At 45.7% G+C, this 27,777-nt stretch overlaps 1 protein-coding gene across 6 annotated transcripts in view; it reads right to left on the bottom strand.

Moving 5' to 3' along the window:
- Positions 1–27,777, bottom strand: part of GATAD2A (GATA zinc finger domain containing 2A) — a 122,922-nt gene that overhangs the window by 76,152 nt on the left and 18,993 nt on the right. For 3 of the 6 annotated variants that reach the window (XM_066350861.1, XM_066350882.1, XM_066350902.1), the window contains exon 1: positions 25,127–25,466. The exons of the other annotated variants lie outside the window; for them this stretch is intronic. The gene's annotated coding sequence lies outside the window, so the exon portion shown is untranslated. Of the gene's footprint in view, positions 1–25,126; positions 25,467–27,777 lie in introns of those variants that run through there. 6 annotated transcript variants of the gene reach the window in all.

Here is a 27,777-nt window from a genome sequence, read left to right as displayed (position 1 = left end):
CAAAGCATTCGACCTGGAATGTTGAGGTGACCAGTTCAAAGCTCTGGGCTTGCCTACTTCAAAGCATATGTGAGAAGCAACTATGAGCTGATGTTTTATGCTTCTCTCCCTGCCTTCCTCTCTCTCTCTCCTCTCTCTAAAATCAATAAGTAAAATCTTTTTTAAAAAATGTATGAAGGTCCTGGCCAATTGGCTCAGCAGTAGAGCATTGGCCCAGAGTGTGGAAGTCCTGGGTTTGATTCCTAGTCAGGGCACACAAAAGAAGCAACCATTTGCTTTTCCACCCCTCCCTCTCATTTCCTCCCCTAGTCATGACACGAATGAGCAAGTTAGCCCTGGACACTGGGGATGGTTCCATGGCCTTGGCTCAGGTGCTAAAGATAGCTTGGTTGCCAAGCAACAGAGCAGCAGTCCCAGATGGGCAGAACATCAGCTCTAAATAGGGTTGCCTGGTGGATCTCAGTTTGGGCGCATGCGGGAATCTGTCTTTCTGCCTCCTTGCCTCTCACTTGATTTAAAAAAAAAAAGTATAAAGAACTCATATAACTTAATACCAAAAAAATAAAAAATAAAAAAATAAAAAAAGGGCAGAAGAGTTGAAAAGACATTTCTCCAAAGAGAACATATAGATGGCCAACAGACACATGAAAAAAATGCTCAATGTCACCAATTATCAGAGAAACACAAATTAAGAAACTACAGTGAGATATCACCTTACACCTATCATCAATATATCAACAAATAACAAGTGCTGGAAAAAAGAGAACCCTCATGCATTGTTGCAGGGATTCCAAATTGGTGCAGCCATTATGAAACACAGTATGGAGTTTCCTTAAAAAAACTAAAATAGATCATATGGCCCACTTCTTGATACTTACCTGAAAGAACACAAAACACTAATTTGAAAAGATACATGCATCTCTGTTCACTGCAGCATTATTTACAATAGCCAAGATATGGAAGCAGCCTAAATGCCCATTAATAGATGACTGAATAAAGGATGCAGTACATACATATAATGGAATATTACTCAGTCATTAAAAAAAAGAAGACTGAAATCTTATCATTTGCGACAACATGTTTGGACCTGGAGAGTATTATGCTAAGTGAAATAATTCAGAAAGAGGAAGACAAATACCATATGATTTCCATTATAAGTGGGATCTAAAGAACAATATTAACAAAACAGAAACAAACTCATAGATACAGTGAACAAATTGATGGTCGCCAGGCAGGAGGGAAGTTGGGGGACTGGGTGAAAAAGGTGAAGGAAATAAATACAATTGGTAGTTACAAAATAGTCACAGGATGTAAAGTACAGCATAGGGAATATAATCAATAACACTGCAATTACTATATGGTGCCAGGGGAATCACTTTTTAAATTATATAAATGTCTAACCACTATACTGTACACCTGAAGCTAATACAAAATAATATGAATGTCAAACTGTAGTTGAAAGAAAATAAACTTCAGATAAACCTCTATATTTAAAATATCCAAGAAGCCTGACCTGTGGTGGTGCAGTGGATAAAGCATCGACCTGGAGTGCTGAGGTCAGCAGTTTGAAACCCTGAGCTTGCCTGGTCAAGGCACATAGGGAAAGCAACTACTATGAGTTGACGCTCCTCCTTTTCACCCCTCCTCTAAACAATAAATAAAATCTTTTTAAAATAAGAAATAAAAAATAAAATGTCCAGGAATCAAATTTCCACATTTAAATTAGTATGAGTTTGGAAAGTGCTGTAAGTGTTTAGTACTGAGGATATATGGCACATTACAATATTAAAGGACATCCCAAAGAAAATACCACAAGAACAAAAGAGGAAATGACTTCTCAATTAATAACAAGGTCCTAGGAACTGGTGTCTCCCACTTTGTGTACATGCTATATTAAGGAAATTCTCTGACAAATAGCCACAGGAAAACAAGGAATAATACCTCTGATCTCTGAGCCAAGCACTAGAGCAGAGAAGACCTCAGATGTTCCTGACTGGACTCTACTCTCCAAAGTCCTCTGAAGACTCCAGGAATCCTGTGTCACCCCACCAAGCTGGAAGAAGTACATTCAGGCCTCATCACTCTAGGGACCAAAAAACACTTATGGAATCTCTGTGCTCCAACACTCCCAAGATGATGTTATAATGAACCTTCTAGAACCACATATATCCTTTTTTATTAAGTCCACAGTATCTGGCACAAGGTAGACCATAAAAACATGTCTGCCTCTGTTTTTCTCCTAACTCTTTAGAGGATAAAGTGACACTTCTCATGAGGAGGCAGGATATTTACGAATTCAAAAAGGTTCCATTTTTTTATTGTTTAAAATATTCATAACATACACATAGATACAGACAACAGTACAGTGGGTACCAGAGGGAAAAGAGAGTATGAGGAGTAATAAGGGCTAAAGCGAGTCAAATATATAGTGATGGAAAGAGATTTGACTTTGGGTAGTAAAAAAATAATGCAATATACAGATCATATATCAAAGAATCTACCCTTGAAACCCATACATTTTTGTTGAACAACGTCCCCCCAATAAATTTTAAAATACACGTAAAATGTACCATCTTAGCCATTTTAAGTGTATACATTCCTCCCTGGCCATATTGAGGTTCACTTTTCGTGGTCTCACTGTATTGCAGATTTTTATATTGTATATATAATTTTGTATCGCGGATTTTTCGCTATATTGTGGGATTTTGTAGTATATAGGTATTTTTATATATTTATTAATTTAATTATTTTTGCAGCAAAATAAGTATGTGAAAGGTCTATAAGAGTGTGGGGAGGGTTTATAAAGCCTTAAATATATTATATATAAATAATAAAGTAAATATAAAGTCGCTACTTCGTGGATTTTTGCCTATCGTGGGGGGTTCTGGAACCTAACCCCCGGGATAGACAAGGGATCACTATAGTTCATTGGTGTTAAGTTCATTCACAATGTTATACAACCATCTCCAACATTCATCATCTCCAGAACTTCTTCATCTTGCAAAACAAACTCTGTCCCTATTAACCCTTTGAGTAGTGAGTTTTTTTCATGCTCGCTGACCCCCGGGAGTGAGTTTTTTTCAAAAAATGAAATTAGTTCCAGTTCTATTAACTTAAAATCATGTTTGTTTGATAACCAATTTATGGAAACAAGAAGAACATACATTTACCTTACACATTTTTAAAATAAATCGATCGTACTCTGGATGGTCAGGAAGCATGAGGATGTACATGAACGTTCATACTACCCAAAGGGTTAAACACAACCTCCCTATCCAGCACCCCCAGCCCCTGGCACCCACCATTATACTTTCTGCCTTTATGAATCTGACTACTCTAGAGACCTCATATAAGTGGGATCACACAGTATTTGTCCTTTGTGTCTAGTTTATTTCATTTGGCACAATGTCTCTTTAAAGTAGACCATACATGTTTTAAACCTCTGGGGCCAAGGCCCATGGACAAAGCCCTGGTATACCAACAGGCAAAATGGCTCTAGAACCCTGTTTTCCAGACCAGCCAAGTCCCTACCAACCTCCACTATCAAGCAGTGCTTTTCCACTCCCCAAATAAATTGCACAAAAGGACAGTGGTACTGGAAAGACTCAGAACTGTGAGCTGGAACAGCATCAAATGTTATGCCTTGGATGCACTTCAAGTACACCTGTCTCACCCTAGCTCTTACCTCCCACAGCACTGTATCCCTAGACACACCTTTTCCAGACCCATCTCACAGCCATAAACCAGGGAGTCAAAAAGTGCCCCTAGGGTGAATAGTAAAGGTGACTAACTTGTCTTTTGCACAAACTTTTCCTAAAACTGGAAGCCAGAGACATCACAGCTCAACCAAAACCTATTTCCTAGAGCTAGATGTGGCTAGATGTGGGCCCACTGGGGAACTGAGCTCCCACCATGTCCAACTCTAGAGAGACCTAGACAACCAATACAAATGGCCCACCTACCAATCCACATCACTAAAAAGGAAAATGCTGCGTTCCCTTCGAGTTCTGAGCATCAAGCCCATCTATCTTGTGAGGCATGCTGCACAGAAAATAGTAACACCAAGGGACCCCACACAAGGTATCCACTCAGAGGGAAGCCATTTCATTACTCATCATTTCAAACAGTCAAGCCCAGAGCATCCCAATTACCTCTGGGTCAACTGCTCCTGAAGAGAATAAGATAAGGGAGAACAAATGACCATCTTTGGTTTCCTAATTTGGCTTGGGCAACCAAGCAAGTATCCTTTGAAAACATACATGTTCTTGAGTGATCTCATACTACAAAACATACGAAGAAACCTTCTGAGACAAGTAACAAGGGCAGAGGTTGTGGAGTAGCTGAGTCTCCAAGACCAGTCAAGGCAGGGAAATTTGGGAGTGATGATCACAAAAAGCCCCACATGAAGTAGACATCACCTACACTCTAGCAGGTGGCCAACAAGAAGTTCCAATGGCATCCAGCCTCCCACCCAAAAGACACCATTATGAGGACCTCCATGCTGCACAGCATCCCAACCAACTGTATTAGCTTCATTGCTGGATTGTGTTTATTTTCCAGTCAAGAAATAAATCCTCTAGAGCAGGGGTAGTCAACCATTTTATACCTACCGCCCACTTTTGTATCTCTGTTAGTAGTAAAATTTTCTAACTGCCCACCAGTTCCACAGTAATAGTGATTTATAAAGTAGGGAAGTAACTTTACTTTATAAAATTTATAAAGCAGTTACAGCAAGTTAAAGCATATAATAATAATTACTTACCAAGTACTTTATGTCGGATTTTCGCTAAGTTTGGCAGAATAAATCTTTATGAAACAACTTACTATAGTTAAATCTATCTTTTTATTTATACTTTGGTTACTGCACTACCGCCCACCATGAAAGCTGGAACACCCACTAGTGGGCGGTAGGAACCAGGTTGATTACCACTGCTCTAAAGCGTTGACCTGGAACGCTGAGGTCGCTGGTTCGAAACCCTGTGCTTGCTTGGTAAAGGGCACATATGATGCTTCCTGCTCTTTCCCTCCCTTCTCTCTCTCTCTCTCTCTCTCTCTCTCTCCCTCTCTTCTTTCTAAAATGAATAAATAGCCTGACCAGGCAGTGGCACAGTGGATAAAGCATCGAACTAGGACACAGAGGACCCAGGTTCAAAACCCCGATGTCACTATTTTGAGCATGAGCTCACCAGCTTGAGCATGGTGTCACTGGCTTGAGCATAGGATCATAGAAACCCCCCCCCCCATGGTCGCTGGCTTCAGCTCAAAGGTTGCTGGCTTGAGCAAGGGGGCACTTGTTCTGCTGTAGAACCGGTCAAGGCACATATGAGAAAGCAATCAATGAACAACTAAGGTGTCACAACAAAGAATTAATGCTTCTCATCTCTTGCCCTCCCTGTCTGTCTGTTCCTATCTGTCTCTTTCTCTCTCTCTGTCACAAGAAATCAAATCAATCTTAAAAAAAAAGAAAGAAAAGGAAAAGAAAGAAATCCTCCAGCCATTCTATTCGTGCAGCAAGTTTTCTGGAGGGTTTTTTAAATTCTATTTATTTATTTGTTTGTTTGTTTATTTTGCAAGCGAGAGAGACAGAGACAAGGACAGGGAGAGATGAGAAGCATCAACTCACAATTGTGGCACCTCAGTTGTTCACCGATTGCCTTCTCATACATTCATTGATCATGGGGGGGGCAGCCAAACCAGTGACCCCTTGCTCAAGCGAGAGGCCTTGGACTTCAAGCCAGCAACCTTTGGATTCAAGCCAGAGACCTTGGGGTCACATCAATGATCCCACACTCAAGCCAGCAACCCTGTGCTCAAGCTAGCAACCTCAGGGTTTCGAACCTGGGTCCTCGGCATCCCAAGCTGATGCTCTATTCACTGTGCCACCGCCTGGTCAAGCTCTGGAGTTTGTTTTAAAAGAAACATCACCTTTTCACACAGATAACCTTCTGGAAAGGCAAGAATTCTTCTTTCACCAATAGATAGGGTATCCTCCACTGCCTCTGAGGGTTACTGGACCCTGGCCACAAGTGTCATATGCTGTCCCAACCCAGGTCCACACAGCCAGGGGACTGTATGAGTCAAAAGAGTGGGGCCTGACCAGGCGGTGGCGCAGTGGATAGAGCGTGGGACTGGGATGCTGAGGACCCAGGTTCGAGATCCCGAGGTCTCCAGCTTGAGTGCGGGCTCATCTGGTTTGAGCAGAAGGCTCACCAGCTTGGACCCAAGGTTGCTGGCTCGAGCAAGGAGTTACTCGGTCTGCTGAAGGCCTGCGGTCAAGGCACATATGAGAAAGCAATCAATGAACAACTAAAGTGTCACAATGCGCAACAAAAAACTAATGATTGATGCTTCTCATCTCTCCATTCCTGTCTGTCTGTCCCTGTCTATCCCTCTCTCTGACTCTCTCTCTGTCTCTGTAAAAAAGAAAAAAAAAAGTGGGAGCGCCCTGGCCGGTTGGCTCAGCGGTAGAGCATCGGCCCGGCCTGTGGAAGTCTGGGTTCGATTCCCGGCCAGGGCACACAGGAGAAGCGCCCATCTTCTTCTCCACCCTTCCTCCTCTCCTTCCTCACTATCTCTCTCTTCCCCTCCTGCAGCCAAGGCTACATTAAAGCAAAGTTGGCCCAGGCACTGAGGACGGCTCCATGGCCTCCACTTCAGGTGCTAGAATGGCTCCGGCTGCAACAGAGCAACGCCCCCCAGTGGGCATGCCAGGTGGATCCCAGTTGGGCACGAGCGGGAGCCAGTCTGCCTGCCTCCCTGCTTCTAACTTCGGGAAAAAAAATAAAAAGAAGAGTGGGAGCAAAGCTACTCTAAACATCTCCATGCAGGGATCTGCAAGTTGGCTCAGTGGTAGAGTGTCGGCCTAGCGTGTGAATGTCCCAGGTTCAATTCCCAGTCAGGACACACAGAAGAAGCACCATCTGCTTCTCCACACCTCCCCCTCTCTCTTCTTTCTCTCTCTTCCCCTCCTGCAGCCAAGGCTCCACTGGAGCAAGGTGGCCCCTGTGCTGAGGATGGTACCATGGCCTCCGCCTCAGGGGTTAAAATGGCTCTGGTTGCAATGGAGCAACAACAGCTGCAAATGGGCAGAGCATTGCCCCCTACTGGGCTTGCCGAGTGGATCCCTGTCGGGCACATGTGGGAATCTGTCTCTCTGCCTCCTGCTTCTCACTTAAGGAAAAAAAAAAAGAGAAAACATCTCCATGCAGTAAAAAACAGCCTCCATTTGGAAGGTCATTTCCTCACTTGTTGACAACAAGGTACCAACCCTGATCTGCACATTCATGAGCAGGCAAAGACCAAGGAAATCCCCTTCTGAGGAACAGCATGGAGGCCATCACTGAGCAATACTCATTCCAACAGGTGGTCCTGGTACATAAAGAGCTAGTTCCAGCGCACAATCTCATACCTCTGGCAGATGTTCCCCACATACTTTCCAGAATATTTTTCTTTGGAAGGGAAAAGGGAAAATTTTTGTTCAAGAGTACCCAGAGAGAGCAGCATTCTGGGCAGCCCCACTGTACACAAATGAAGACCTGAGCCTAGGCTAAAAGAAAAGAACTTCACGGTCCTAGACTCCAAACAAAATCTACCCACAGTGTCCTGGCTCAGTGGATAGAGCATCGACCCAGAGTGCAGATGTCCCAGGTTCGATCCCTGGTCAGGGCACACATGAAAAGCAACCATCTACTTCTCTTCTCCTCCCTCTCCCCCTTCTCTCTCTCTTCCCCTCTTGCAGCCAGTGGCTCGACTGGTTCAAGTGTCAGCCCTGGGCACTGAGGATGGCTCGGATGATTTGAACATTGGCCCCAGACAGGGTTAATGGGTGGATCCCAGTCAGGACATATACAAAAGTCTGTCTACATTCCCTCCTCTCACTTTATAAAAAACATATATATCTATCAATAGTAGTTCACAGAACTTATTCCTGCAACATCCAGACAAGACTAACGACTGTGATCAGTTAGCGACAGAACGGCAAAAAATCCCTCTGATGAAAGGTAAACAGGGAGTACCTCCAGTTCTTACCTCTAACCCCCAGCCGCCACCACCACCCCACAGCTGCACCACACTATCTGGAAAGATCTGGAGCCTCAGGGGGCCGCTGCCTTGATCTCAAAGAAGGATTCTATCCTCTAGGTTGGCAACAGGAAACCAGGAATGAGAGACTGAGGTCTACTGAAGCTGGTGATTTCAAGAATACTACAGGACTTGCTTATATCCAAACCTGCAGTGGTTAGTGAGCACCCAGGGAGAGAGCAGGATCAGTATCAACTACCCACAAACCTTTCAGATGCTCTTGAGCCAAGTTTTAAACAGGAGGGTGAACTTAAAAGAAATCTAGAAACCCAGTCTGACAGCCTTCAAATAAGAACCTGTAACCATCTAACCCAACAAGTTTCCCTAAGAGAGATAGAATTCAGTTTCTTTACCAATTAGGGGACAGGTCAAATAGTGAATACCATCTGGTAACTTCTTAATTATGGCAGGAGCTGTCCACCAAACACACCACAGCACTGATGGCCTTGACTGAGGCCACATCATTGGCCCAAGAGGTCCCAAGACCTCACAAGAAGGTCCAGGCTAACAAGCTGGTTCCCAGCCCCAGATGCTTCATCCTTCTGCAAACTCTGATAAAGCAACTCAGCAAAGGCAAAAATCTCATGACTGACAAGAATGCTGCAAAGTGTGAAGGAAGAAACTCTTAACAAATGGCAACATCTATTAGTAAACTGTGGCTTACACTACACAAACCAATTAAGAACAAACTGAGAAACAATATAAAGATGCCATACCTTTCTGACAATAGAAGAATGCCAGGAAGATGTTCCTCAGAAAGTGTGTTCAGAGAACCACCAACTGTACTCACCACCCTCAACCCTAGAAGGTAATAAGAAGCCCAAATGGAGGTGAAGGTGGGCTATACCTGGCTTCTCTCGGCTGTCACAGCTCCCCAGCACCCTCCATGGACCCTTCCCATTACATAATCCTCACAGAAAGGCCAGAGAGAGGAGGTGCTAGACAAACTCAGGGCTTCGCCTCTAGGAGGAGTCTTGTTTAACGTTTCCAAAGAGCCAGAGTCTAAGGAGCACACAGTAAACTGTGCTGGGGGTCAGACACCTGGAGAACCCCACTCTAAGAGGAGCAAGGCTGCAAAGGCCTAACTGCCCCACAGAAGCATAGGAAAAGTGAAGGGCCTGACTCTCAGGATGTGATGACAAGGAGACGGGAATCCTGCAACTTGCTTGCTACTTCTCCCTCAGGTCAGAGTTTTCCTTGCCAATAAGATGTTTAGTACTAAAACTGATGTGTTTATAAGGTGCAATGCAAAGGTCATTTGAATCTCTGCCTTAAAATAAAAAGACCTAGGCCTTGGCCAGTTAGCTGTTATAGCATCGTCCTGAAATGCCAAGGTGCAGGTTTGATCGCAGTCAGGGTACATACAGGAAGCAACCAAGTGGAAAAACAAAATAAATGCTTCCCTCTCTCTTGCTCTTTCCTTTCCTCTCTCTTTCTAAAATCAATCAATTAAATAAAGTTTATATAGCCCAACCCGTGGTGGCACAGTGGGTAAGTGTTGATCTGGAATTCTGAAGTCACTGGTTCTAAACCCCACACTTGCCAGGTCAAGGCACATACGAGAAGCAACAACTACAAGGTAATGCTTCCCGCACCTCCCCACCACCCTTCTTCCTCTCTCTCTCCTCTTTCTAAACTCAGTAAGTAAAATGTAAAAAAAAAAGTTTATATAAAAAAAAAGACGACCTGAAGAAATCTGCAAAGGCCATGCAGGCTCAGGATATGCCCTCAGTGGGACTTCACTTACATTTGAAATTAACCCCAAAGCAGGGGGCTGCACCAAAAAGCAGGACTCTGCTACAAAAAGTTCATATCTAAAACGAACTGGAATGTCTTTCTTCCACTTGCACACACCAGAAGTCAGGCTCCTCTCCAGCAGGAAGGGCCAGAACACACACACACACACACACACACACACACACACACACAAATACACGTGTACATATACATACAGAGGGCCAGCACATACTTTGTCTTCCTGGCAAAGGTGCATTTCTAAGCCATCATTGTTGAGAATATAAACTGCACATCCCAGAGAAACACTGTTCTAAGTGGGGTCAAGTTTCCAAGCAATCCACAGAGTTTACCTCATTCCAGTGTCTCTGGAGCATAATCCTACCAAGAAAACCCCATCTCAAGCGAAATAATCCCTGGGAAGTCACCCAAGGTCCCAGGCCACAAGCTCTCCCTGTAAGGAGGCTGCAAGACAGGCAGGGCGAGGGCATAAGGAGAGAAAAGGCGGAAGTGTTCATTACCATCCTAAGCCTTTACCTAAGACTTGCTAGTGACCCTTACGCATCCTCCAAGGCCCACCCCACTGCTCTGCTATGCCTTTAGAAGCCTCACACAGACTCACGTCCTACTTAACCAACCAGAACCAAGATCCAGCCTGAGGCCCAGGCCCTGCAGACCTGCCTCCAAGACCGCTGTGACACTACTGCCAGGGTGGGGGTCTCTGCTCTCTCCATGGTCCAGGCCTCCTCCTGAGTGTTCATCAGGTTTCAGTGGGGCAAGAAGGGGACTACCTAACTCTTCATCAAGAAAGCTACCATGGGACAAATTAAAAGTGCTACAGAAAATACACACTGAGCACAACTTTGAGGACATCGAAAGAATCATCTTTACTTAACACATTGAAAAGAAAATTGGCTACTAAAGGGGAAAAAGAAAAGCATTAACAGTGGCTAGCAATTATAAAATACTTTACTTGGTACCAGGCACCATGTCAGCACTTTACATGCCTGATTTCATTTAATCCCCATAACCACAGAACAAGGTACTGCTAATGTTACCCACACTTCACACAGGGACTGCCATGTTACACTTTACACAAGGGACTGCCACTGTTACCCACACTTCACACAAGGATCTACATTGCAACCCACACTTCACACAGGGGACTGCCATTTTACCCATACATGGGTACTGCCAAGGTCACCCATATTTCAAACAAGATACTGCCTTTGTCACTCACACTTCAGATGATAGACTGCTTTTGTCATCTACACTTCACACAAAGGACTGCCAATGTCACCCACACTTCACACGGGAACTACCAATGTTAACCACATTTCACGCGGGGACCGCCATTGATGCCTACACTTGACAGGTAAGAAAGCTGGGGCTGAAAGGTCAAAGTGATTGGACAGGGTCACAAAGTTAAAAAGTCAAATGTGGATTTAGACCCAAGTCTGCCATCTCCCAGGCCCACATTCAAATGTGAACTACTGCAAATACAGAACAGTCTGACTCCTAGACTATCCTTGGGTTGGATCCTTCCCAGGGTTCTGGGAAAAGTTCCTAAAGCAAAGATCAGTACACACACAATTCCTCTTCTGAGAGCATGCTAACTTAACCCTTTACTGAATTGCTGAGAAACCTCCCTAGAGGCCGAGTCAGCATCCAGTGGACTTCCTTCTGTTCAAACAGCACAGACCTCAACCATTTAAGGCAGTAAACAGAGAAGGCATAGACCAGTGAGAAGGAGACTGGCTTCCCTGGCTACTAATAAAGCAAGCAGAGTTCAAGGATGGCAGAGACACAGGACCCAGGGGACAGCCCAACCCCTGCAGGGAGGGCTTCCCACGTGGGCAGTAGCCAGGGCATATGCCAACCTTCCCAGCTCTGTTTATGAGGCACAAGACTGTTGCCCTCACCTAACTCACCTAATTCCTTACTGCCACCCTCAATCCCAAAATCAGGACCCTGACAATGTCATGGTCACTACCAGCCATGTGCCGCTCTCTGACCCCACGTAGTTTCTTCCAAGTGTCAAATCCCCAAGGCCCCTTTCCTTCCTGAAACCACAACCCCTCCCCATTCTCAAAACCAGTGTCATCACTTGGCAGGACACCCACCTACCCTCTTCTTGGCCTCTACCAAAAGAGCCAAGATTTGAAAACATTTGAGTAATACATGAAACAAGGAAAATATCTCAAACCAGGAAGCAGCAGCTGTTGGAATAATAGGATATTCCAGAGAAACATCTTAATCACTCTGAGTCTTTCTGGAAAAGTGGCCAAAATCTCAACCTGAAAAATTCTCAGGACCTAGAAAATGTGGGTTACCAACTAGCTCCCAGAGCACTGGAATCATATCAAGCCTCTTCCAGGTCCCTCTAATTGCTACAAAGCTCTTTCTTAAGACTACATTAAAGGCTGTGTCTAACACTACTTCATTCCTGGGAGCAGAGCAGAACAAACTTTTCCTACATATAAGAGATAGTCCCCTCAGATATTTCATTCTCTCGCCTATCATTTATCACTCTCACCTAACACAAAGCACTATTACTTTGGAGAGGAGGAGATGCTAGGACAGATCAAGTTCTGCAGCTGACCCCAGAGCCCACAGCTATCCTGCAGGATCACATGCATGCCCCTCAGGCATGCCCTGAGGGTCCTGACAGTCACACAGTGCCTCCATGCCTCAAACCACTGTGTCCTTCCAGCAAAGAAGCAATGTAGCCATGCAAGGCCACAGGGCTGTTTCACCAATACCCTTCTTCCACGCAGTAGACATAACCTAGCACTACCCTCTCCGGAACCCAGCTCACCTCACCTTTGCTCAAACTCAGCGCCTCTAAAATCAAAGACCCACAATCTGGGGGGCCTGTGTCACCTACCAATCCTTACTCAGCTGCCAGCACTCAGATTTGTCCCTGCCCACCTTTACTCTCAGGGCACCCTATCCTGTCTCTCCATGTGGCCGTAGATCCCTGAGAACAGGAACGGGTCATCTCATTCATCAATGGACTCTAGAAGCACAGCACAGTCCATACAGGAAAACTACCCCAATTGTTGAATGGAAAGATGGTCTGTCCTCATCCCCTGGTATCCAGTTTAGTACCCACTCAATCTCACTACAGTATTTCCAGCACCTGTCCCTGCTTTTTATTCCCTGCCAGGAAAATTTTAAACTGTATTAACTCATGCCTGCCTTTTACTGAAGGCCTTTTTTCCTGACTGGCTTCCCTGATCAATTCAAGTTAACATACTTCTCCCCAGAAACCTCTGACGGCTCTTCATGCTTTTAGGATGAAGTATAAACAGTCTTCTATTTAAGGTTGTCAACAATAATCAGAACCTGTATTTTTCATCTTTCTTTCCCACCACAACTTTCCATAAACCCTGATGTCTGGGAGGGTGATTTGCCAACTTAACCCCTCCCTGATGCTCCAGTGCAGGGGACATTCCTTGTGAACAGTCTAGCCCAGTGTCATTACACTTTCTCCTCAAGAGCTGTAAACCCTCTTAGACCAAGAAGACCAGACCTCTTCTCAGAAGAGTAGGGGTGGAGGGAGATGACGGATGGGACAGGAGACAAGACACAGATCAGATGCCATCTTTCTCACAGCATGGTTGTAACAAAAATGGTATTTGCACAAACACCAGAGTAAGACAAGGTACACAGCCTCAACTGATGCCTAGGAGCTGGGGCCACCTGGCTCCAAGAACAAATCTATAGCCCACTGGCTAAGATCTGCTTAGAGAATCCCACAGCCAGCAACCCATCTCCTGCTCTGGTCATTTCATCATGTAGTTATTATAAGCCCACACTGCATTTCACTCCATGGGGCCCTGACCAGAGTTGTTTATGCTCTTAAATGTCAATGGGTTAACTTCAAAAAAACAAAAAAGAACCCAACAGTGCTTCACAGACTCACAAGGCTGGTTAAACAAATTAAAGTTACCCTACTTTTTTAAAGCACTTTGTTTCCTTTTCCCTCCTGCAATAAACCAAGGCAATAAGCTCCTACCATCTCAAACTTCACAGGTGATAGCAAGTCTCTGAGCTGCTTTACCCAATGCTCACCCCAGATGATGACATGACCACTTCTGTTACTTTTTATGGCAGGGTCACCTGATATTATCTCTGGAAAGTGAGAGGAACTCCTTCCATACTCCCCAAGGGGTGAGCAGGTATGTGCCTGATGGCTCCAGCAACAGGAAAGGTCTTTTGTTCTATCTTGAGCTGGATCCTGACTCACCCAAGGGTCTCCTGGAAACCCTTGCCACCTCCCACCCCCAATCTTCTCTCCTACAAAATATGTTCAACCTCTCTAACCAGTTCTGTGACATGGTTTAAAGCAGTGTTTTTCAACTGCCGGTCTGCAAAAGCGTTAACCACCCTGATGTTGTATAAGGGTTATAAAGTCTATAATCACTGGGTCTATAATCTTCATACAGTATCAGGGTGGTTAACTCACGCACCAGCATAAAATTTCTGGCAGACCAGCAGCTGAAAACCACTAGTTTAAAGACCACTCCAGCCTGACCAGGCGGTGGCACAGTGGATAGAATGTCAGACTGGGATGCCGAGGACCCAGGTTCAAGACCCTGAGGTTGCCAGTTTGAGCGTGAGCTCATCTGGTCTGAGCAAAGCTCACCAGCTTGGACCCAAGGTCGCTGGCTCAAGCAAGGGGTTACTTGGTCTGCTGAAGGCCCATGGTCAAGGCACATATGAGAAAGCAATCAATGAACAACTAAGGTGTCACAACAAAAAACTGATGATTGATGCTTCTCATCTCTCTGTTCCTGTCTGTCTGTCCCTATCTATCCCTGACTCTCCGTCTCTATAAAAAAATAAAGACCACTCCAGCAGCCAGAAAGACACCCCCAGATGTAAAGGATACACAGTAAAGAACCGTTCTAATGCTTTTTAGCAGCCTGGGTCGTACTGTTCTAGAATCATCCAGTGTTCTTTGAAGAGTGTCAAAGCCCCTCTCTGTTGCCACAGACTAGTACATCTTACCACTGGAACCTGGTCTAGGACCTGACATTAAGCCAGTTCCACTTTATTTCCACAGGTTGCTTTTAAAGATTTTGAAATGGTCACCAGCATGTCACCTGAAGGATGTCTACCCTAGTAAGTGTTGTGTGGTTTTTTTTAGTAGACAGGAAAAGTAGGCTTGTGCTCTTAAAATTGAAAGCCATCACCCACTCAATTCCAGAACAGGGAACACAGCTACATCTTTTTTTTTTTTAAGGCAGCCCTGAGATTCCAAAAGCAGCCCTGAATTCTTCCCGTGTCCTGACCCATCCTCACATGATGATGATCTCCATCGGCTCAAAAAGAACACCTGCCAATCGACCTATGTAAGGAAGAACCTAAAAACAAAACAAAGCCATGAAGAAATAAAGATGATGGCAATCAGACCAGAGTAGCTCCAGGAAGGAATAAAGAGCTATATGTTCCCTCCCTTCTGCAAGTCAGCCACTCCTTTTCTCAAGCCTCAGTTTCCAGTGTGTAATATCAAGGACTACCCCACTCATCTTGAATGAAGTCCGTTTACCACATGATGAGCACAGAGCAAAACTGCACACAGAAACAAGCTAGTCCCAAGTGAATCCTAAAGTTGTCTGCTGCCCAAGAACTAAAACTACCATATTTCCCCATGTATAAGACGCACCTCCCCCACCCCCGAATTTGGGGTCTAAAAACTGGGTACAGCCATGCGGACGACCCACGTTCGAGACCCTGAGGTCACCAGCTTGAGTGCGGGCTCATCTGGTTTGAGCAAAAGCTCACCAGCTTGGACCCAAGGTCGCTGATTCGAGCAAGGGGTTACTCAGTCTGCTGAAGGCCTGCAGTCAAGGCACATATGAGAAAGCCTGAACAAGTAAGGTGTTGCAACACGCAATGAAAAACTAATGATTGATGCTTCTCATCTCTCTGTTCCTGTCTGTCTGTCCCTGTCTATCCCTCTCTCTGACTCTGTCTCTGAAAAAAATTAAAAATAAAAACTGGGTGCATCTTATACAGTGGTTGTAGTCTTTTTACTTGCATTTCCTGCTTTTTTGCACTTGCTTTTGCACTCATTGTTGAAGACAGTGATTCATCATTAGACACAGATGAGGACAAGCTAATGGATGGGAGGTTTGTGTGTGTGTGTGTGTGACAGAGATAGAGGGACAGACAGAGACACAGACAGGAAGGGAGAAGCATCAATTCTTTGCTGTGGCACCTTAGTTGTTCATTGATTGCTTTCTCATATGTGCCTTGCCCAGGGGCTACAGCAGACCAAGTGAACCCTTGCTCAAGCCAGCGACCTTAGGCTCAAGCTGTGACCTCAGGGTTTCAAACCTGGGTCCTCTGAATTCCAGTTTGACTCTCTATCCACTGCGCCACCACCTGGTCAGGCTTGATGGGAGTTTTGACAGTGATGAGTTGTATGAATTTCATGATGAATAAACTTAAGTTCAATAACTATTTAAGACATTTCTTTTCAAATTTCAGGCCCCAAAACTAAGGTGTGTGTCTTATACATGGAAGTGTCTTATACATGGGAAAATATGGTAGTTACATTTCTAACGCCATGCTTGACAAATACAAATTGGCAGTAAAGCTGCAATTAATTACATTTCAACCTAGACTCAGTATGTTAATATCTTTATCCAAGAAAACTACAAAAGCAGACCAGGCAATTACTACCACTGACACCTAACACTCCTTGTCTTCTCCCCAGACTTCAGTATCAAGAACTGTGGCTTGAGTCAGAAGGAGACCCCCCTTTAAAAAAATCTCAGTAATAATAGAAACTAAAGGTTTGGGGAGACAGATAACCCACAAACAGCTGAGGTCAGTTAATCAAACAAATGTTAAGGAAAACACTAATCAAACCCTCAAGATCTCCCAGGGTTCTAGTAGGTAGAATCCCACCCAGGGAGGGATCTGACTAGAGAATTCTCTGAAAAAAAACACTGCCATTAAGAGGGTGGACATTAACCCTTTAAATGCATAGGAACAACACATGAGGCAACAAAAATAAAGTTCAGGTGTTCTGTCAGGATACACAAGTCCTGAGAACATCACAGGTCTGAGGTGACTCAACCAATGCCTTCAAATCAAGAACTCAAGTTTGCCATGCTCCTACTTCCCTCAGACTGCTGAGCAATTGGGGAAAATGTGCTTCCTCTGTGGATGTGAATGAAGGTTGTGACAGCCAAGTTTTCAAAACTGACTGGCAGAGTGAGCCTGCCCAAAACACACAAGAAAACTAAACAATCTGTTCAGTGCCATAAAAATTCACCTACTGGAACTCAAGTGACCTGGCTTGAAATCTGCTCACCTCCAAGGTCATGGAGCTGCTGCCTCCATGGTAAGAATGTTTTGAATTTAGTTTAACAGCCATTTACTCAAGGGCTAACTGCACAGGACAATGGGAACTGAAGGAAATGTTACTACACAGGGTTTTTCACACTACTTTTGGATAATCTGACAGAACATTTAGGTGAGATCTCCTTACAATGAGCTCCCAACACCTCCAAATTGTTAGGTTTTAGTAAGATTGTTATGAAGAAATTCTAGACCCTCAAATCTGTTTCATTTTGCATAACTGAGCGTGATACCCCAGGGGAATCATCCAGTAGTTATCACCTAGGAGAAGAATCTAGTCTCAGAGGTGAATGGAGGAGCAAGGGGTGGGATACCCCTGATTACTTATCCTCAAGCCATCCCATAAAGTGAAATATACAGTGCTGACCTAAAGTCAGGTGGCCAGGAGACCCACCCAAGGCTGAAGAGTGGTAAGCAATAAATCTGTTCATTCCCCCAACCAGCTAGAGAGCTGGAAGTCTGGAAGCAAGATGGAATTCAGACCAGGCTCTCCCATTTGTCACTACATGCACCATCAGGCAATCCATTTACCACCTCTGACCAGAATCCACTCAAGGATAAAACCAGAGATGTAGGAATACCTCTTGATTCTCAAAGGCAGGACCTCATGACAGATATGCCTGCGAAACATCTTCCCATCTCACAGATGGAGGGAGTGTCCCTGAAATCAAAAGTGGATTTCAGCAAGCCCAGGGCCAGAAGAGGCTGCCTCCTTTACCCTGGTGCGACCCCACAAATCCAGCCACTCTGCATCTCTAGGCAGGCACTGAGGCTAACAGGATAAAAACATGCAAAGTCTGAAATCAGAAATGCTGGTGACAAATCCCAATTATAACTAACTAAGCAAGGTGACTCTGGCAATGTCACCCTCTGTAGAAGAACCTCACCTTCTTCCATATAGTTCAGGAGTAGTCAACCTTTTTATACCTACCGCCCACTTTTGTACCTCTGTTAATAGTAAAATTTTCTAACTGCCCACCGGTTCCACAGTAATGGTGATTTATAAAGTAGGGAAGTAACTTTACTTTATAAAATTTATAAAGCAGAGTTATATAGCAAGTTAAAGCATATAATAATTACTTAACAAGTACTTTATGTCAGATTTTCACTGTTTGGCAGAATAAATCTTTATAAAACAACTTACTGTAGTTAAATCTATCTTTTTATTTATACTTTGGTTGCTCCACTACCACCCACCATGAAAGCTGGAACGCCCACTAGTGGGCGGTAGGGACTAGGTTGACTACCGCTGATATAGATGGAAGTGGAACAGTCATTAATGCTTTTGTTCTCTGCCCCATCTGTTCTAGTAGTCATAATGGTGTTTGTTTTTTACAGAGACAGAGCGAGAGTCAGAGAGAGGGATAGATAGGGACAGACAGACAGGAACAGAGAGAGATGAGAAGCATCAATCATCAGTTTTTCGTTGTGGCACTTTAGTTGTTCATTGATTGCTTTCTCATATGTGCCTTGACTGTGGGGCTACAGCAGACCGAGTAACCCATTGCTCAAGCCAGTGACCTTGGGTCCAAGCTGGTGAGCTTTGCTCAAACCAGATGAGCCCGTGCTCAAGCTGGTGACCTCAGGGTCTTGAACCTGGGTCCTCCGCATCGCAGTCCTACGCTCTATCCACTGCGCCACCACCCGGTCAGGCTAGTAGTCATAATGGTACACTCACTGAACTCCAATTTATTGAGCAGGTAGACACACTAGGTGCTGGGCTAATTCATTGCATTTATTAGCTCACTTACTCCCAATTCAGCTATTCAGGGTAGACAATACCACCCTTTTTAGAAATGGGAAACGGAGGGCAAGGTTCAGCAAGGTCACACCACTAAGAAGGGGCTGTGCAAAGCTCACACCCAACCTTTGTGGCAAAGCCAGGGCTGGCCCAGAACCCTACTGCAGGTATTTGCTGCCTGGGAATAGGTCCACAGCCTCACCTGGTAAACACTAGGCGGCACTGTACACAAGCAGCCTCCCTGGCACCAGGAGCTGGCTGGCCACTATATTGCAACAGAATTTTTTTAAAGTGTGCTCAAAGGCACCATCTCATTTAAACTAAATTGTTTGATAGTTCAAACCAAAAGATCTGACCAGAAAGACAGGTCAGGTGGTATGGGGTCTGGAGACAGAACTGCAGGAAGACCAGCTGCAGGAAGGATTCTTTAACCTCAAACAAGTGGAGAGACTTTCTAATCCCATGCTGTCTCCCTCCCGGCCCCCAGCTGCAGTTGCACCAAGAAGCCTCAAAGTCCTACAGTCCCAAACTCCTGCCTCAACTTGCAGGAAGCCCCCTTTTGGGTTACCAGCCACAGACTGCCAGTAACTCTTACCTCAAATGCTGGCCTTTCTGTTTCTTGGATGAGTATCAAATTTTTAGACCTTCCTACAAGCCCAAGAACTGGATATCAGGGAAACCGGAAAGCAAAGTCCCTGTGAAACAGGGGTACCTTTGTGAGGATGGAGAAAGTGGGTACAGAGCACTGAAAGAATGCAAGGACCCTTTCCCAGTCACTTCCTAAGGCTACCTGCAAGTACTCTATTAAATTTCTTTGTCTTCTTAAAAACTAACCTACATTTTCATCTGCCAGAAAGAGGTCACAAATGCAGTCTAGAAAGAGGGGAGGGGCAAGAAGCCCATGGTCTGACATCCTTCTTGACTAAAAAGTTCTGAATCACATTTGCCAGAATCCACATGCATACAGTCCTGTCCCCAGCTGGTACTTTTGTTTCTAAGAACAAAGTCTGACCTGACCAGTGGTGGCACAGTGGATAGAGCATCAACTTGGGATGCTGAAGACCCAGGTTCAAAACCCCAAGGTCACAATCTTGAGAACAGACTCATCCAGCTTGAGCACAGGGTTACCGGCTTGAGAATGGTGGCTAGTTTAAGCCCAAAGGTCGCTGGCTGAGCAAGGAAGAGGTCACTGGCTCCACCGAAGTTCCCGTCAAGGCATATAGGAAAAGCTATCAGTGAACAACTAAAGTGATGCAACTACGGGTTGATGCTTTTCATCTCTCTCCCTTCCTGTCTCTCTCTTAAAAAAAATAAAAATAAAAATGAAGAACACTAGTCTCACTACTTTCAACTCACTGCCACCACCTCAGGTTCCTGCCTTTTTTAATCTCTACTTTTTAACATGCTGCCTTCCTAATTCAAGTCAGAGAAGTAGCTTTATAGTTAGCACATATATTGTACCTCAAAGAAGAGCCATCTAAGGCCAGATGGTCTAACTCCTAAAACAGTTCAGATAACTCAAGAGCATCCATCTTAACAGTTAATCAACCATATTTAGCAGGCAACACAATTCTGTAAGCCTCAAACTGTAATACTGCCAACACCTACTTCTGGTTCTGGTATACTTCCCTACCTGACAACTGTTAAAAGGAAATTCCAGGGATGCTCATGAAGACCTCATCTGTTTCACAATCTTCCTTGTTTTCTAAAATGAGCATAAATTAACTCAATTAGCAGGGGAAAATTGTCTAGGGAAAATAGCCTTGGCTGTTTCAATGGATGGCACAGAACCACCCCAAGTCCAAGAAAGCATTTCTCCAGAAAAGCACCTACATTGCCTATTCTTTTTTTAGAGGTTAGTACACTACCAGTCCTTAACTAGATTCAGTGGTAAGGGCATTATGTTTCTGTCTCTGTTGGGAATTTATATTTTCAAGACTCGGCAGATCACTCTTTGTAAATGAGAGGAGGGGAGATAGTGAGACAGACTCCTGAATACGCCCCGACTGGGATCCACCCAGCAACCCCTATCTGGGTATCAGGAAAACAGGAAAGCAAGGTCCCTGACAAACTCACCTGTGAAACAGGGGTACCTTTGTGAGGATGGAGAAAGTGGGTACAAATCAACCAAGCTATCCTCAGAGCCTGAGGCCAACACTTGGACCAACCCAACTATCCTCAGTGCCTAAAACCAACTGAGCCACTGGCTACAAGAGGGGAAGATAGAGGAGGGGGAGAGGGAGAGGAAGAGAAGTAGATGGTCACTTCTCATGTGTGCCCTGACCGTGGATTGAACCCAGGATGTCACCATGCCAGGCCGACGCTCTATCTACTGAACCAACTGGTCAAGGCCTCTGCAGGTCATTCTTAATTTTCTCCGAAGAAAATGCCAACATTTTATAATGGCTTCACTACCTTCCCAATCATGTACTTTAGGAGCATCCTTCAGGTATCTGCTATTTAAGGACCAATGAGGTCCTAGCAGCTGAGACTCATCATACCACCCATTCGAAACCCCAGGCTTGCCCAATCAAGACACATACGAGAAGCTACACTGCTCACAAAAATTAGGGGATATTTCAAAATGAATATGAAGCAATAAAAAAAAGCATTTGATTTTTTTTATTAAACAAGAACATCAGAAAAGCAAATGACAAGTCAAAGAAAGTTGTTCCATTACGAAAATAAGATGCAAAACCAACTTTTATTTTCTTGGTGAAAATGCACTATACAGAAGGCTGAAAGTACTGGAGAATCTCTGCATGTTCCCTGATCTTGAATGTGCACATCCTGTAATTTCCCAGCCCTTGCAACGCCCCTGTATCAATATTTGCCCGAATGCAAAGCCTGGAGAGTCATAGGACGTCTTGAAGCTGGTCAAACACAGACGACAGTGGCAACAGCACTTGGAACATCCCAAAGTGTGATTAGCAGACTGTGGAATTGCTTTCAAGAGACTGGCACAGTACAAAGAAGACAAGAGCAGGGTCACCCACCTGCCACAACAGCAAGAGATGATCACTACTTGACCTTATTGGCAAGAAGGAACAGGCGCAGCAATGCAACAGAACTGCAGGGACAGCTTCTTGCTGCCACCAGAAGACGGATATGTACCCAGACCATACGAAATCGGCTCCAATGTGTTGAACTGCATACCCAGCGACCAATGGTATGCATTCCATTATCTGCTGAAACACCGCAGAACCCGTAGAAGGTGGGCTAATGAGTATCATCAATGGACCCGTGATGAGTGGTCAACTGTCCTCTTCTCTGATGAGTCACGGTTCAGTCTGCAGCCTGACAATCATCGTGTCCCGATTGGCGTGAACAAGGAACACGAGAGAATCCATGTTTCATGCAAGAAAGGGACTCCTTCGGTGGTGGTGGAATTATGGTGTAGGCTGGCATCAGCATTGGTGGTTGTACTGATCTCCACGTCAAAAGAAAACGGATTGCTGACTGCTGTCAGATACTAAGATGAGGTCCTGCACCCTATAGTGGTACTCTATGTTGGAACAGTTAGAAACAACTTTCTTTTCACAGACAATAATGCAAGGCCTCACATGATTCAGGAGGCAGGAACTGAACACATGGACTGGCTTTCACGTTCTCCAGACCTGAATCCCATTGAACATGCTTGGGATACACTGGAAGACATCTGTCCTGGAGCAAGGATCCCACAAGAACGGCTGGACAATCTGATCCTGTCCAAGCCCCATTGCTGTTAGTGTGTTTTGGCAGTCTTGTGTGACCATACGCCCTACTGAATAGTCAATGTGTAGCAGTCTTGTCCAGTTTGACATGCTTCACCCCCACCAATATGTGTCACTTGCTACTCAATCACAATTGAGTGTGCATCTCATTTGCATAATCAAACAACTTTCTTTGACTTGTCGTTTGCTTTTCTGATGCTATTTAATAAAAAAAATCAAATGCTTTTTTATTGCTTCATATTCATTTTGAAATATCCCTTAATTTTTGTGAGCAGTGTAGTTGATGTTTCCTGTTCCTCCCCCTCCCTCCCCCACCCCTCTCCTCTCTCTAAAATCAATAAATTAAAAAATAATAATCAATTTTTAAAAAAACTACTAACCCCAGTCAAGAGATTTTGTTATTGACATTTTGGTACAAATCCTTTCAGAATTTTTTCTACCAAGATTAGCATTATTTCTCTCGTCATTATCAAAATATAAGATTGTAGAATCTGCCAAATGATACTGCATTAACAGATGACTTGACATTTTAAAAAATGATGTCATCTGAGTGGAAAAAACAACACATCCAAATCAGTAATAGAGAAACCATCCATCCTCTATAAAACAACCAAGACAAGAGGCAGTCCTCTATAAAAACTAGCTTCAGAATCTTAAGAAAAAGGAATGAGAGATGAAGAGTGGGGGAATAAGTGAGATGAGAATCTAGCAAATCACTCTCACAATTCTCATTCTAAACTGCTTGCTTTAGAAAAAGGCCAACTTTCCTGTATTGGAAGCTGAGGAAGCAAATGCAAAGAGGTGACTGTGAGGCCAGCTGGTAACTGAAGACAAACCATGGTTAAAATGGTGTCACCAAGTCACCCCACACCTCCAAGTAAAGGGCACTGGAGCCTGAACAAGTAAATGTCCTTGTGTTTTAGGAGCTCCCAGGAAATGCTCCCACACTGGGTTTGCAAACAGAACATTCCTGGGCTCTGGTACCTCACACAGAAAGTTCAAGCCCATCTCTGCCTGGAAGCCTCCATTTCCTCACCTGTAAAGTGGGGATTCTACTTCCCTCCTCCCCATCAGATTACTACCATTACTGAAAATGTCTGCACACTGAGCTTAGCATACAGTAGGCACTCAAATCTGGGGACTAATATGATCTATTAGCCCTTCTCCATAGCTTGCTCTAACAAGCTACTGATCTTCAAGTAGGGATCATACTAATGCCAACTGGATGCTAGCAAACATCACTTTACATGACCTAACTTAAAAGAAAACTTGTAAACCACTACCAGAGGAAAAAGAATATCAACAAGACTGAAGCAAATGCGTAGAAGTCTGTCTGTCCTTCAGGTTCTCTGTGCTGCTACAGCCAGAAGGTGTCACTGTGGGAAACAGACACACAGAACCAGACTTAACAAGCACTGTGAACTCCAAGAAAACTTGAAGTAAAAGGGTGAGGAAGAGAGAAAATTAAAGGCCAAGTGACTCACCTGAACTTTGATCTAAAGAATCAAAAGATAAGCTTGAACTACACACCTAAAGACCTTGGGTCTCAGATACACAAAGTCAAGCAGTTCCTGCAAAATTCCCAGGGCAGAGCAGAAATGTGCACCAAACCACTGTCATTTAGTTACCTAGGGAGAAGTCCCCGTTCATTTCTGGGTCCCTGTGTGCGCACACATCAAGTGTCAGTCACGACCTAGCTGAGGCCCAGCCCATACGCCCTTCCTTGTTGAAGTGATCAATTCCGACTCTTGGCAATAATCCCCTTAAAAGGCCAGCTGCTGCTGTCTAAGTCACTGATGCCTACCCACTCCAGGTGGGGGGAAAAAACTCAATATTGCCACCGTCTAAACAGGGAGACAAATTTAAAGAGCACGGCCCTGTGACGGGCTGGAGCGAAGTGAGGGAAAAAGATCCTGCAGCTCCAGGGGATCAGGCAGGAAGAGCGCAAGCGAGGAAGGGGGGACGACCCTGCAGACGTGGGCGCGTGGGGACTCTTATTCTGACACGGGATCTGCCTCTGCCGCCGCGGCCGCCGCCGCCACGGGGTCCAGCGCCGCGGCCGGGACGGGTCTGCCCGGGATCCCCGCGGCCCGCCCGGACCCCCCGCCCCTCGCGCCCACGTGACTCCCGCCTGCCGTCCCACCAACCCCGCCAGTCCTGGCCGCTCCGAAGCGGCGCCTCAATAACCGGCCTCTCCTCGGCCCCGGAGAAAGTGCAGAAGGTACAGGGGCGACATCGCGACTTGCCTGGACCCCCGCCCGGCCCCCACGTGCCCGGGTGGCGACACAGCGCGGAACTTTCCAGGGCAGCGCGAGACTGACTCTCCCGAAATACAAGGACTAGCACTCACTCGCCCTCACTTTTTCACGCTCACGAGGGGTGTCTCACGACCCCCAGACCTGTCAGGTCCGCGCCGCCCCCACCGCTCCAGTCTTCACCAGCCCCCCCCCGGCCCCGCTAAGTTGAGTCCGGAACTTACGGGGCCGCGGGCCGGCCGGGCCCTAGGGCAGCGCGTGAGTTCGTGGGGCCTTGGGGCCGGGGTTGCTCGCGGGTCCGGGCGGCCGAAGGACCGGGGTCGCTGGGCCACGCGCTCTCGTTCCGTCTCTGGGGCCGCCCAGGCCCGCGGCGCTCGCTTCGCTGGTCCGCCCGCCCGCCCGCGCCGCCGGCCAGATAATGCGCCCCTCGGCAGCACACATGGAGCCCGGCGCCGGCGTCACCGCCCGGGACATGCGCACCAGGTCAGCGCGCCCGGCCTGCGGCCCCCAAAACACCGGGGAGCTCTTAAAGGCGACGCCGCCCGCCCGCGCCCGGAGGGGCGGGGCTATGCAAACCGGGGCGGGGACCTGGTTGTGGTGGGCGTGGTTGGGCGGGGCAATGCCGGCCCCACCCCGGAAGCACCGACCTCTGGACCGCGCTCCAGGCGGTGCCCAGATCCTTCGGTTTCCCACGTGGGCCCCGGCAGGATCCCAGCGCCGGGCAGAACTGGCCGCGACCAGGTCTGACTCACGTCGCGCTCGCGACGCGCTCACAGCTGACCTCAGTTCAGCTGAGCTGCGCGACCTGGAACAACTCAGCTGCTCTGAAAACCAAAGTCAGAATGCGGAGTCGTCACACAGAAGCTCACCTCCCCGGGACTGAGTAAACCATCACTTTTCCAGCTCAGTTAAGAGTTCTACGAAGTAAGCTCCAGACCTACCCACTTCTAGACACTTGGGGATGACTTGCGATTCCTCTCCAGTTACCTCCAAATGTGCCTCAATGCCTCTGGAAGAAAGGAACCTCCCCTCTGCCAAGAAAGCAAATAGGCATCCTTTCCTCTCCAATGACATGAAGGAAACACGCAAAACAGTCTAACATGAGAGAGCATGACCTTTGGAGATGTTAAACTACATAGAGCAGAACAATTTCAAGAAGGAAAAAAAAAATATTACAAGTCTCTCAATATCAAAATCAGTTCTGCAGAATCACCAAAAAAAGTCGTCTTTTTTCCTTTTTTGGGGGGAGGCGGACTGACCAGGCAGGCAGGCTGACCAGGCAGGCGGGCGCAGCGCAGTGGGATAGAGCTTCCGTCGGCTAGGTTCGAAACCCTGGTCGCAGCTTGAGTGCAGGCTCACCAGCTTGAGGCCAGAGTTGCTGGCTTGCGCAAGGAGTCAATGGCTCCACTCCAGCGGCTGGCCCCCCTGGGGGAGGAGGAATGGGGGGGGGGGGAATCAATGAACAACTAAGGTGCTGCAACTATGAGTTGATGCTTCTCATCTCTCTCCCTTCCTCCCTGGCTGTCCCTGTCTCCCCCCCCCCCCACAAAAAGTCCCTTTTCATGTTCTTTTTCCACCTTAAAACAATTTATAAGACATCCAGTTGTTTGTAATACATCCTAATACATATTGACACAATTTAAGCAAAAGTTGCACCAAACTGCACTTGCAATGTACTCTGATATTTTCTATTCTATTTCATTTTTTTTAAGTCTTTATTTTAATTCATTTTAGAGAGGAGAGGGAGAGAGAGAGAGGAGAGACAGAGAGAGAGAAGGGGGGGAGGAGCTGGAAGCATCAACTCCCATATGTGCCTTGACCAGGCAAGCCCAGGGTTTTGAACCGGCGACCTCAGCATTTCCAGGTTGACGCTTTATCCACTGCGCCACCACAGGTCAGGCTCTATTTCATTTTTTAACACAGAATCAGGCCCTGGCCAGTTAGCTCAGTCGGTTCAATCCCTCCCTGGTCAGGACTTACACATCCGTGAAGCCATCGATGAATGCACAGCTAAGTTGATGCTTCTCTCCCCCCCCCCTCCTTCCCCTCTGTATCTCTAACATCAATTTTAAAAAAATAAAAAGGAAATTAATATAATTCCAAACCATGATTGCTCTTGTCCCCAAACTTGAAAAACACAATGTAGAACCTTTTACAAATAAAATTGTTTTTCTGCTAGGTGCCCCACCCCCCAGCAAGTTCAAAACGGTCCATCTTAATTCTGGGTCAAGTTCCACACATAAATGGCAACATTTTGTCATTGATTCCACCCCCCCACCCCCCAAATCTTCCAAATGCTTAATGCCACATCTGACACAACCTCCCCGGGTCAAAAGACAAGCATTTCTCAAACTAAAAAATGATACAAAACCCCAAACGCATTCCCTGACCCAGTTTTGTCAACAATTTGCTTTGTTACAAAGCGATTCAAATGTTCACATTTAAAAACTAAACAAAAACAGCCTTATTCTCAAACAGGTGACTTGGTATAGGAATGCAAGAAGCTCCCTGGACCCCATATACAAGGATTGGTTAAACCAAATACCCAGAATTTTCGCTCTTAATTCAGCAGCTGTATATATTGAGAACTGCTTGACTCTACAACAAATTAATCAGATGATGTATATTAAAGCAATACAAGCAAAATATTACTGCACTGCTTCTCACCTGGGTCTTGATTAATGCCAATTAACTACAAACAGAGCAAACTGTGGTCAGGTGGAAGACCCAAGACTTGAGACAGACGGAGGGATTCCAGAGTCTGAGCTGGCAATCTCTGTGTGAGTCACCAAGGTGACAACCACCCTGTTTTAAAAAGGGAGGCATCAGCTGTAACATATTAATGACACACCCCCTGTGGACTGAGGTGTGCACT

Source organism: Saccopteryx leptura, chromosome 1, assembly GCF_036850995.1.
Source record: "Saccopteryx leptura isolate mSacLep1 chromosome 1, mSacLep1_pri_phased_curated, whole genome shotgun sequence".
In the NCBI taxonomy this organism is placed as follows: domain Eukaryota; kingdom Metazoa; phylum Chordata; class Mammalia; order Chiroptera; family Emballonuridae; genus Saccopteryx; species Saccopteryx leptura.
The sequence above is the reverse complement of the archived record's forward strand: the minus strand, read 5'-3'. Positions and strand labels throughout refer to the sequence as shown.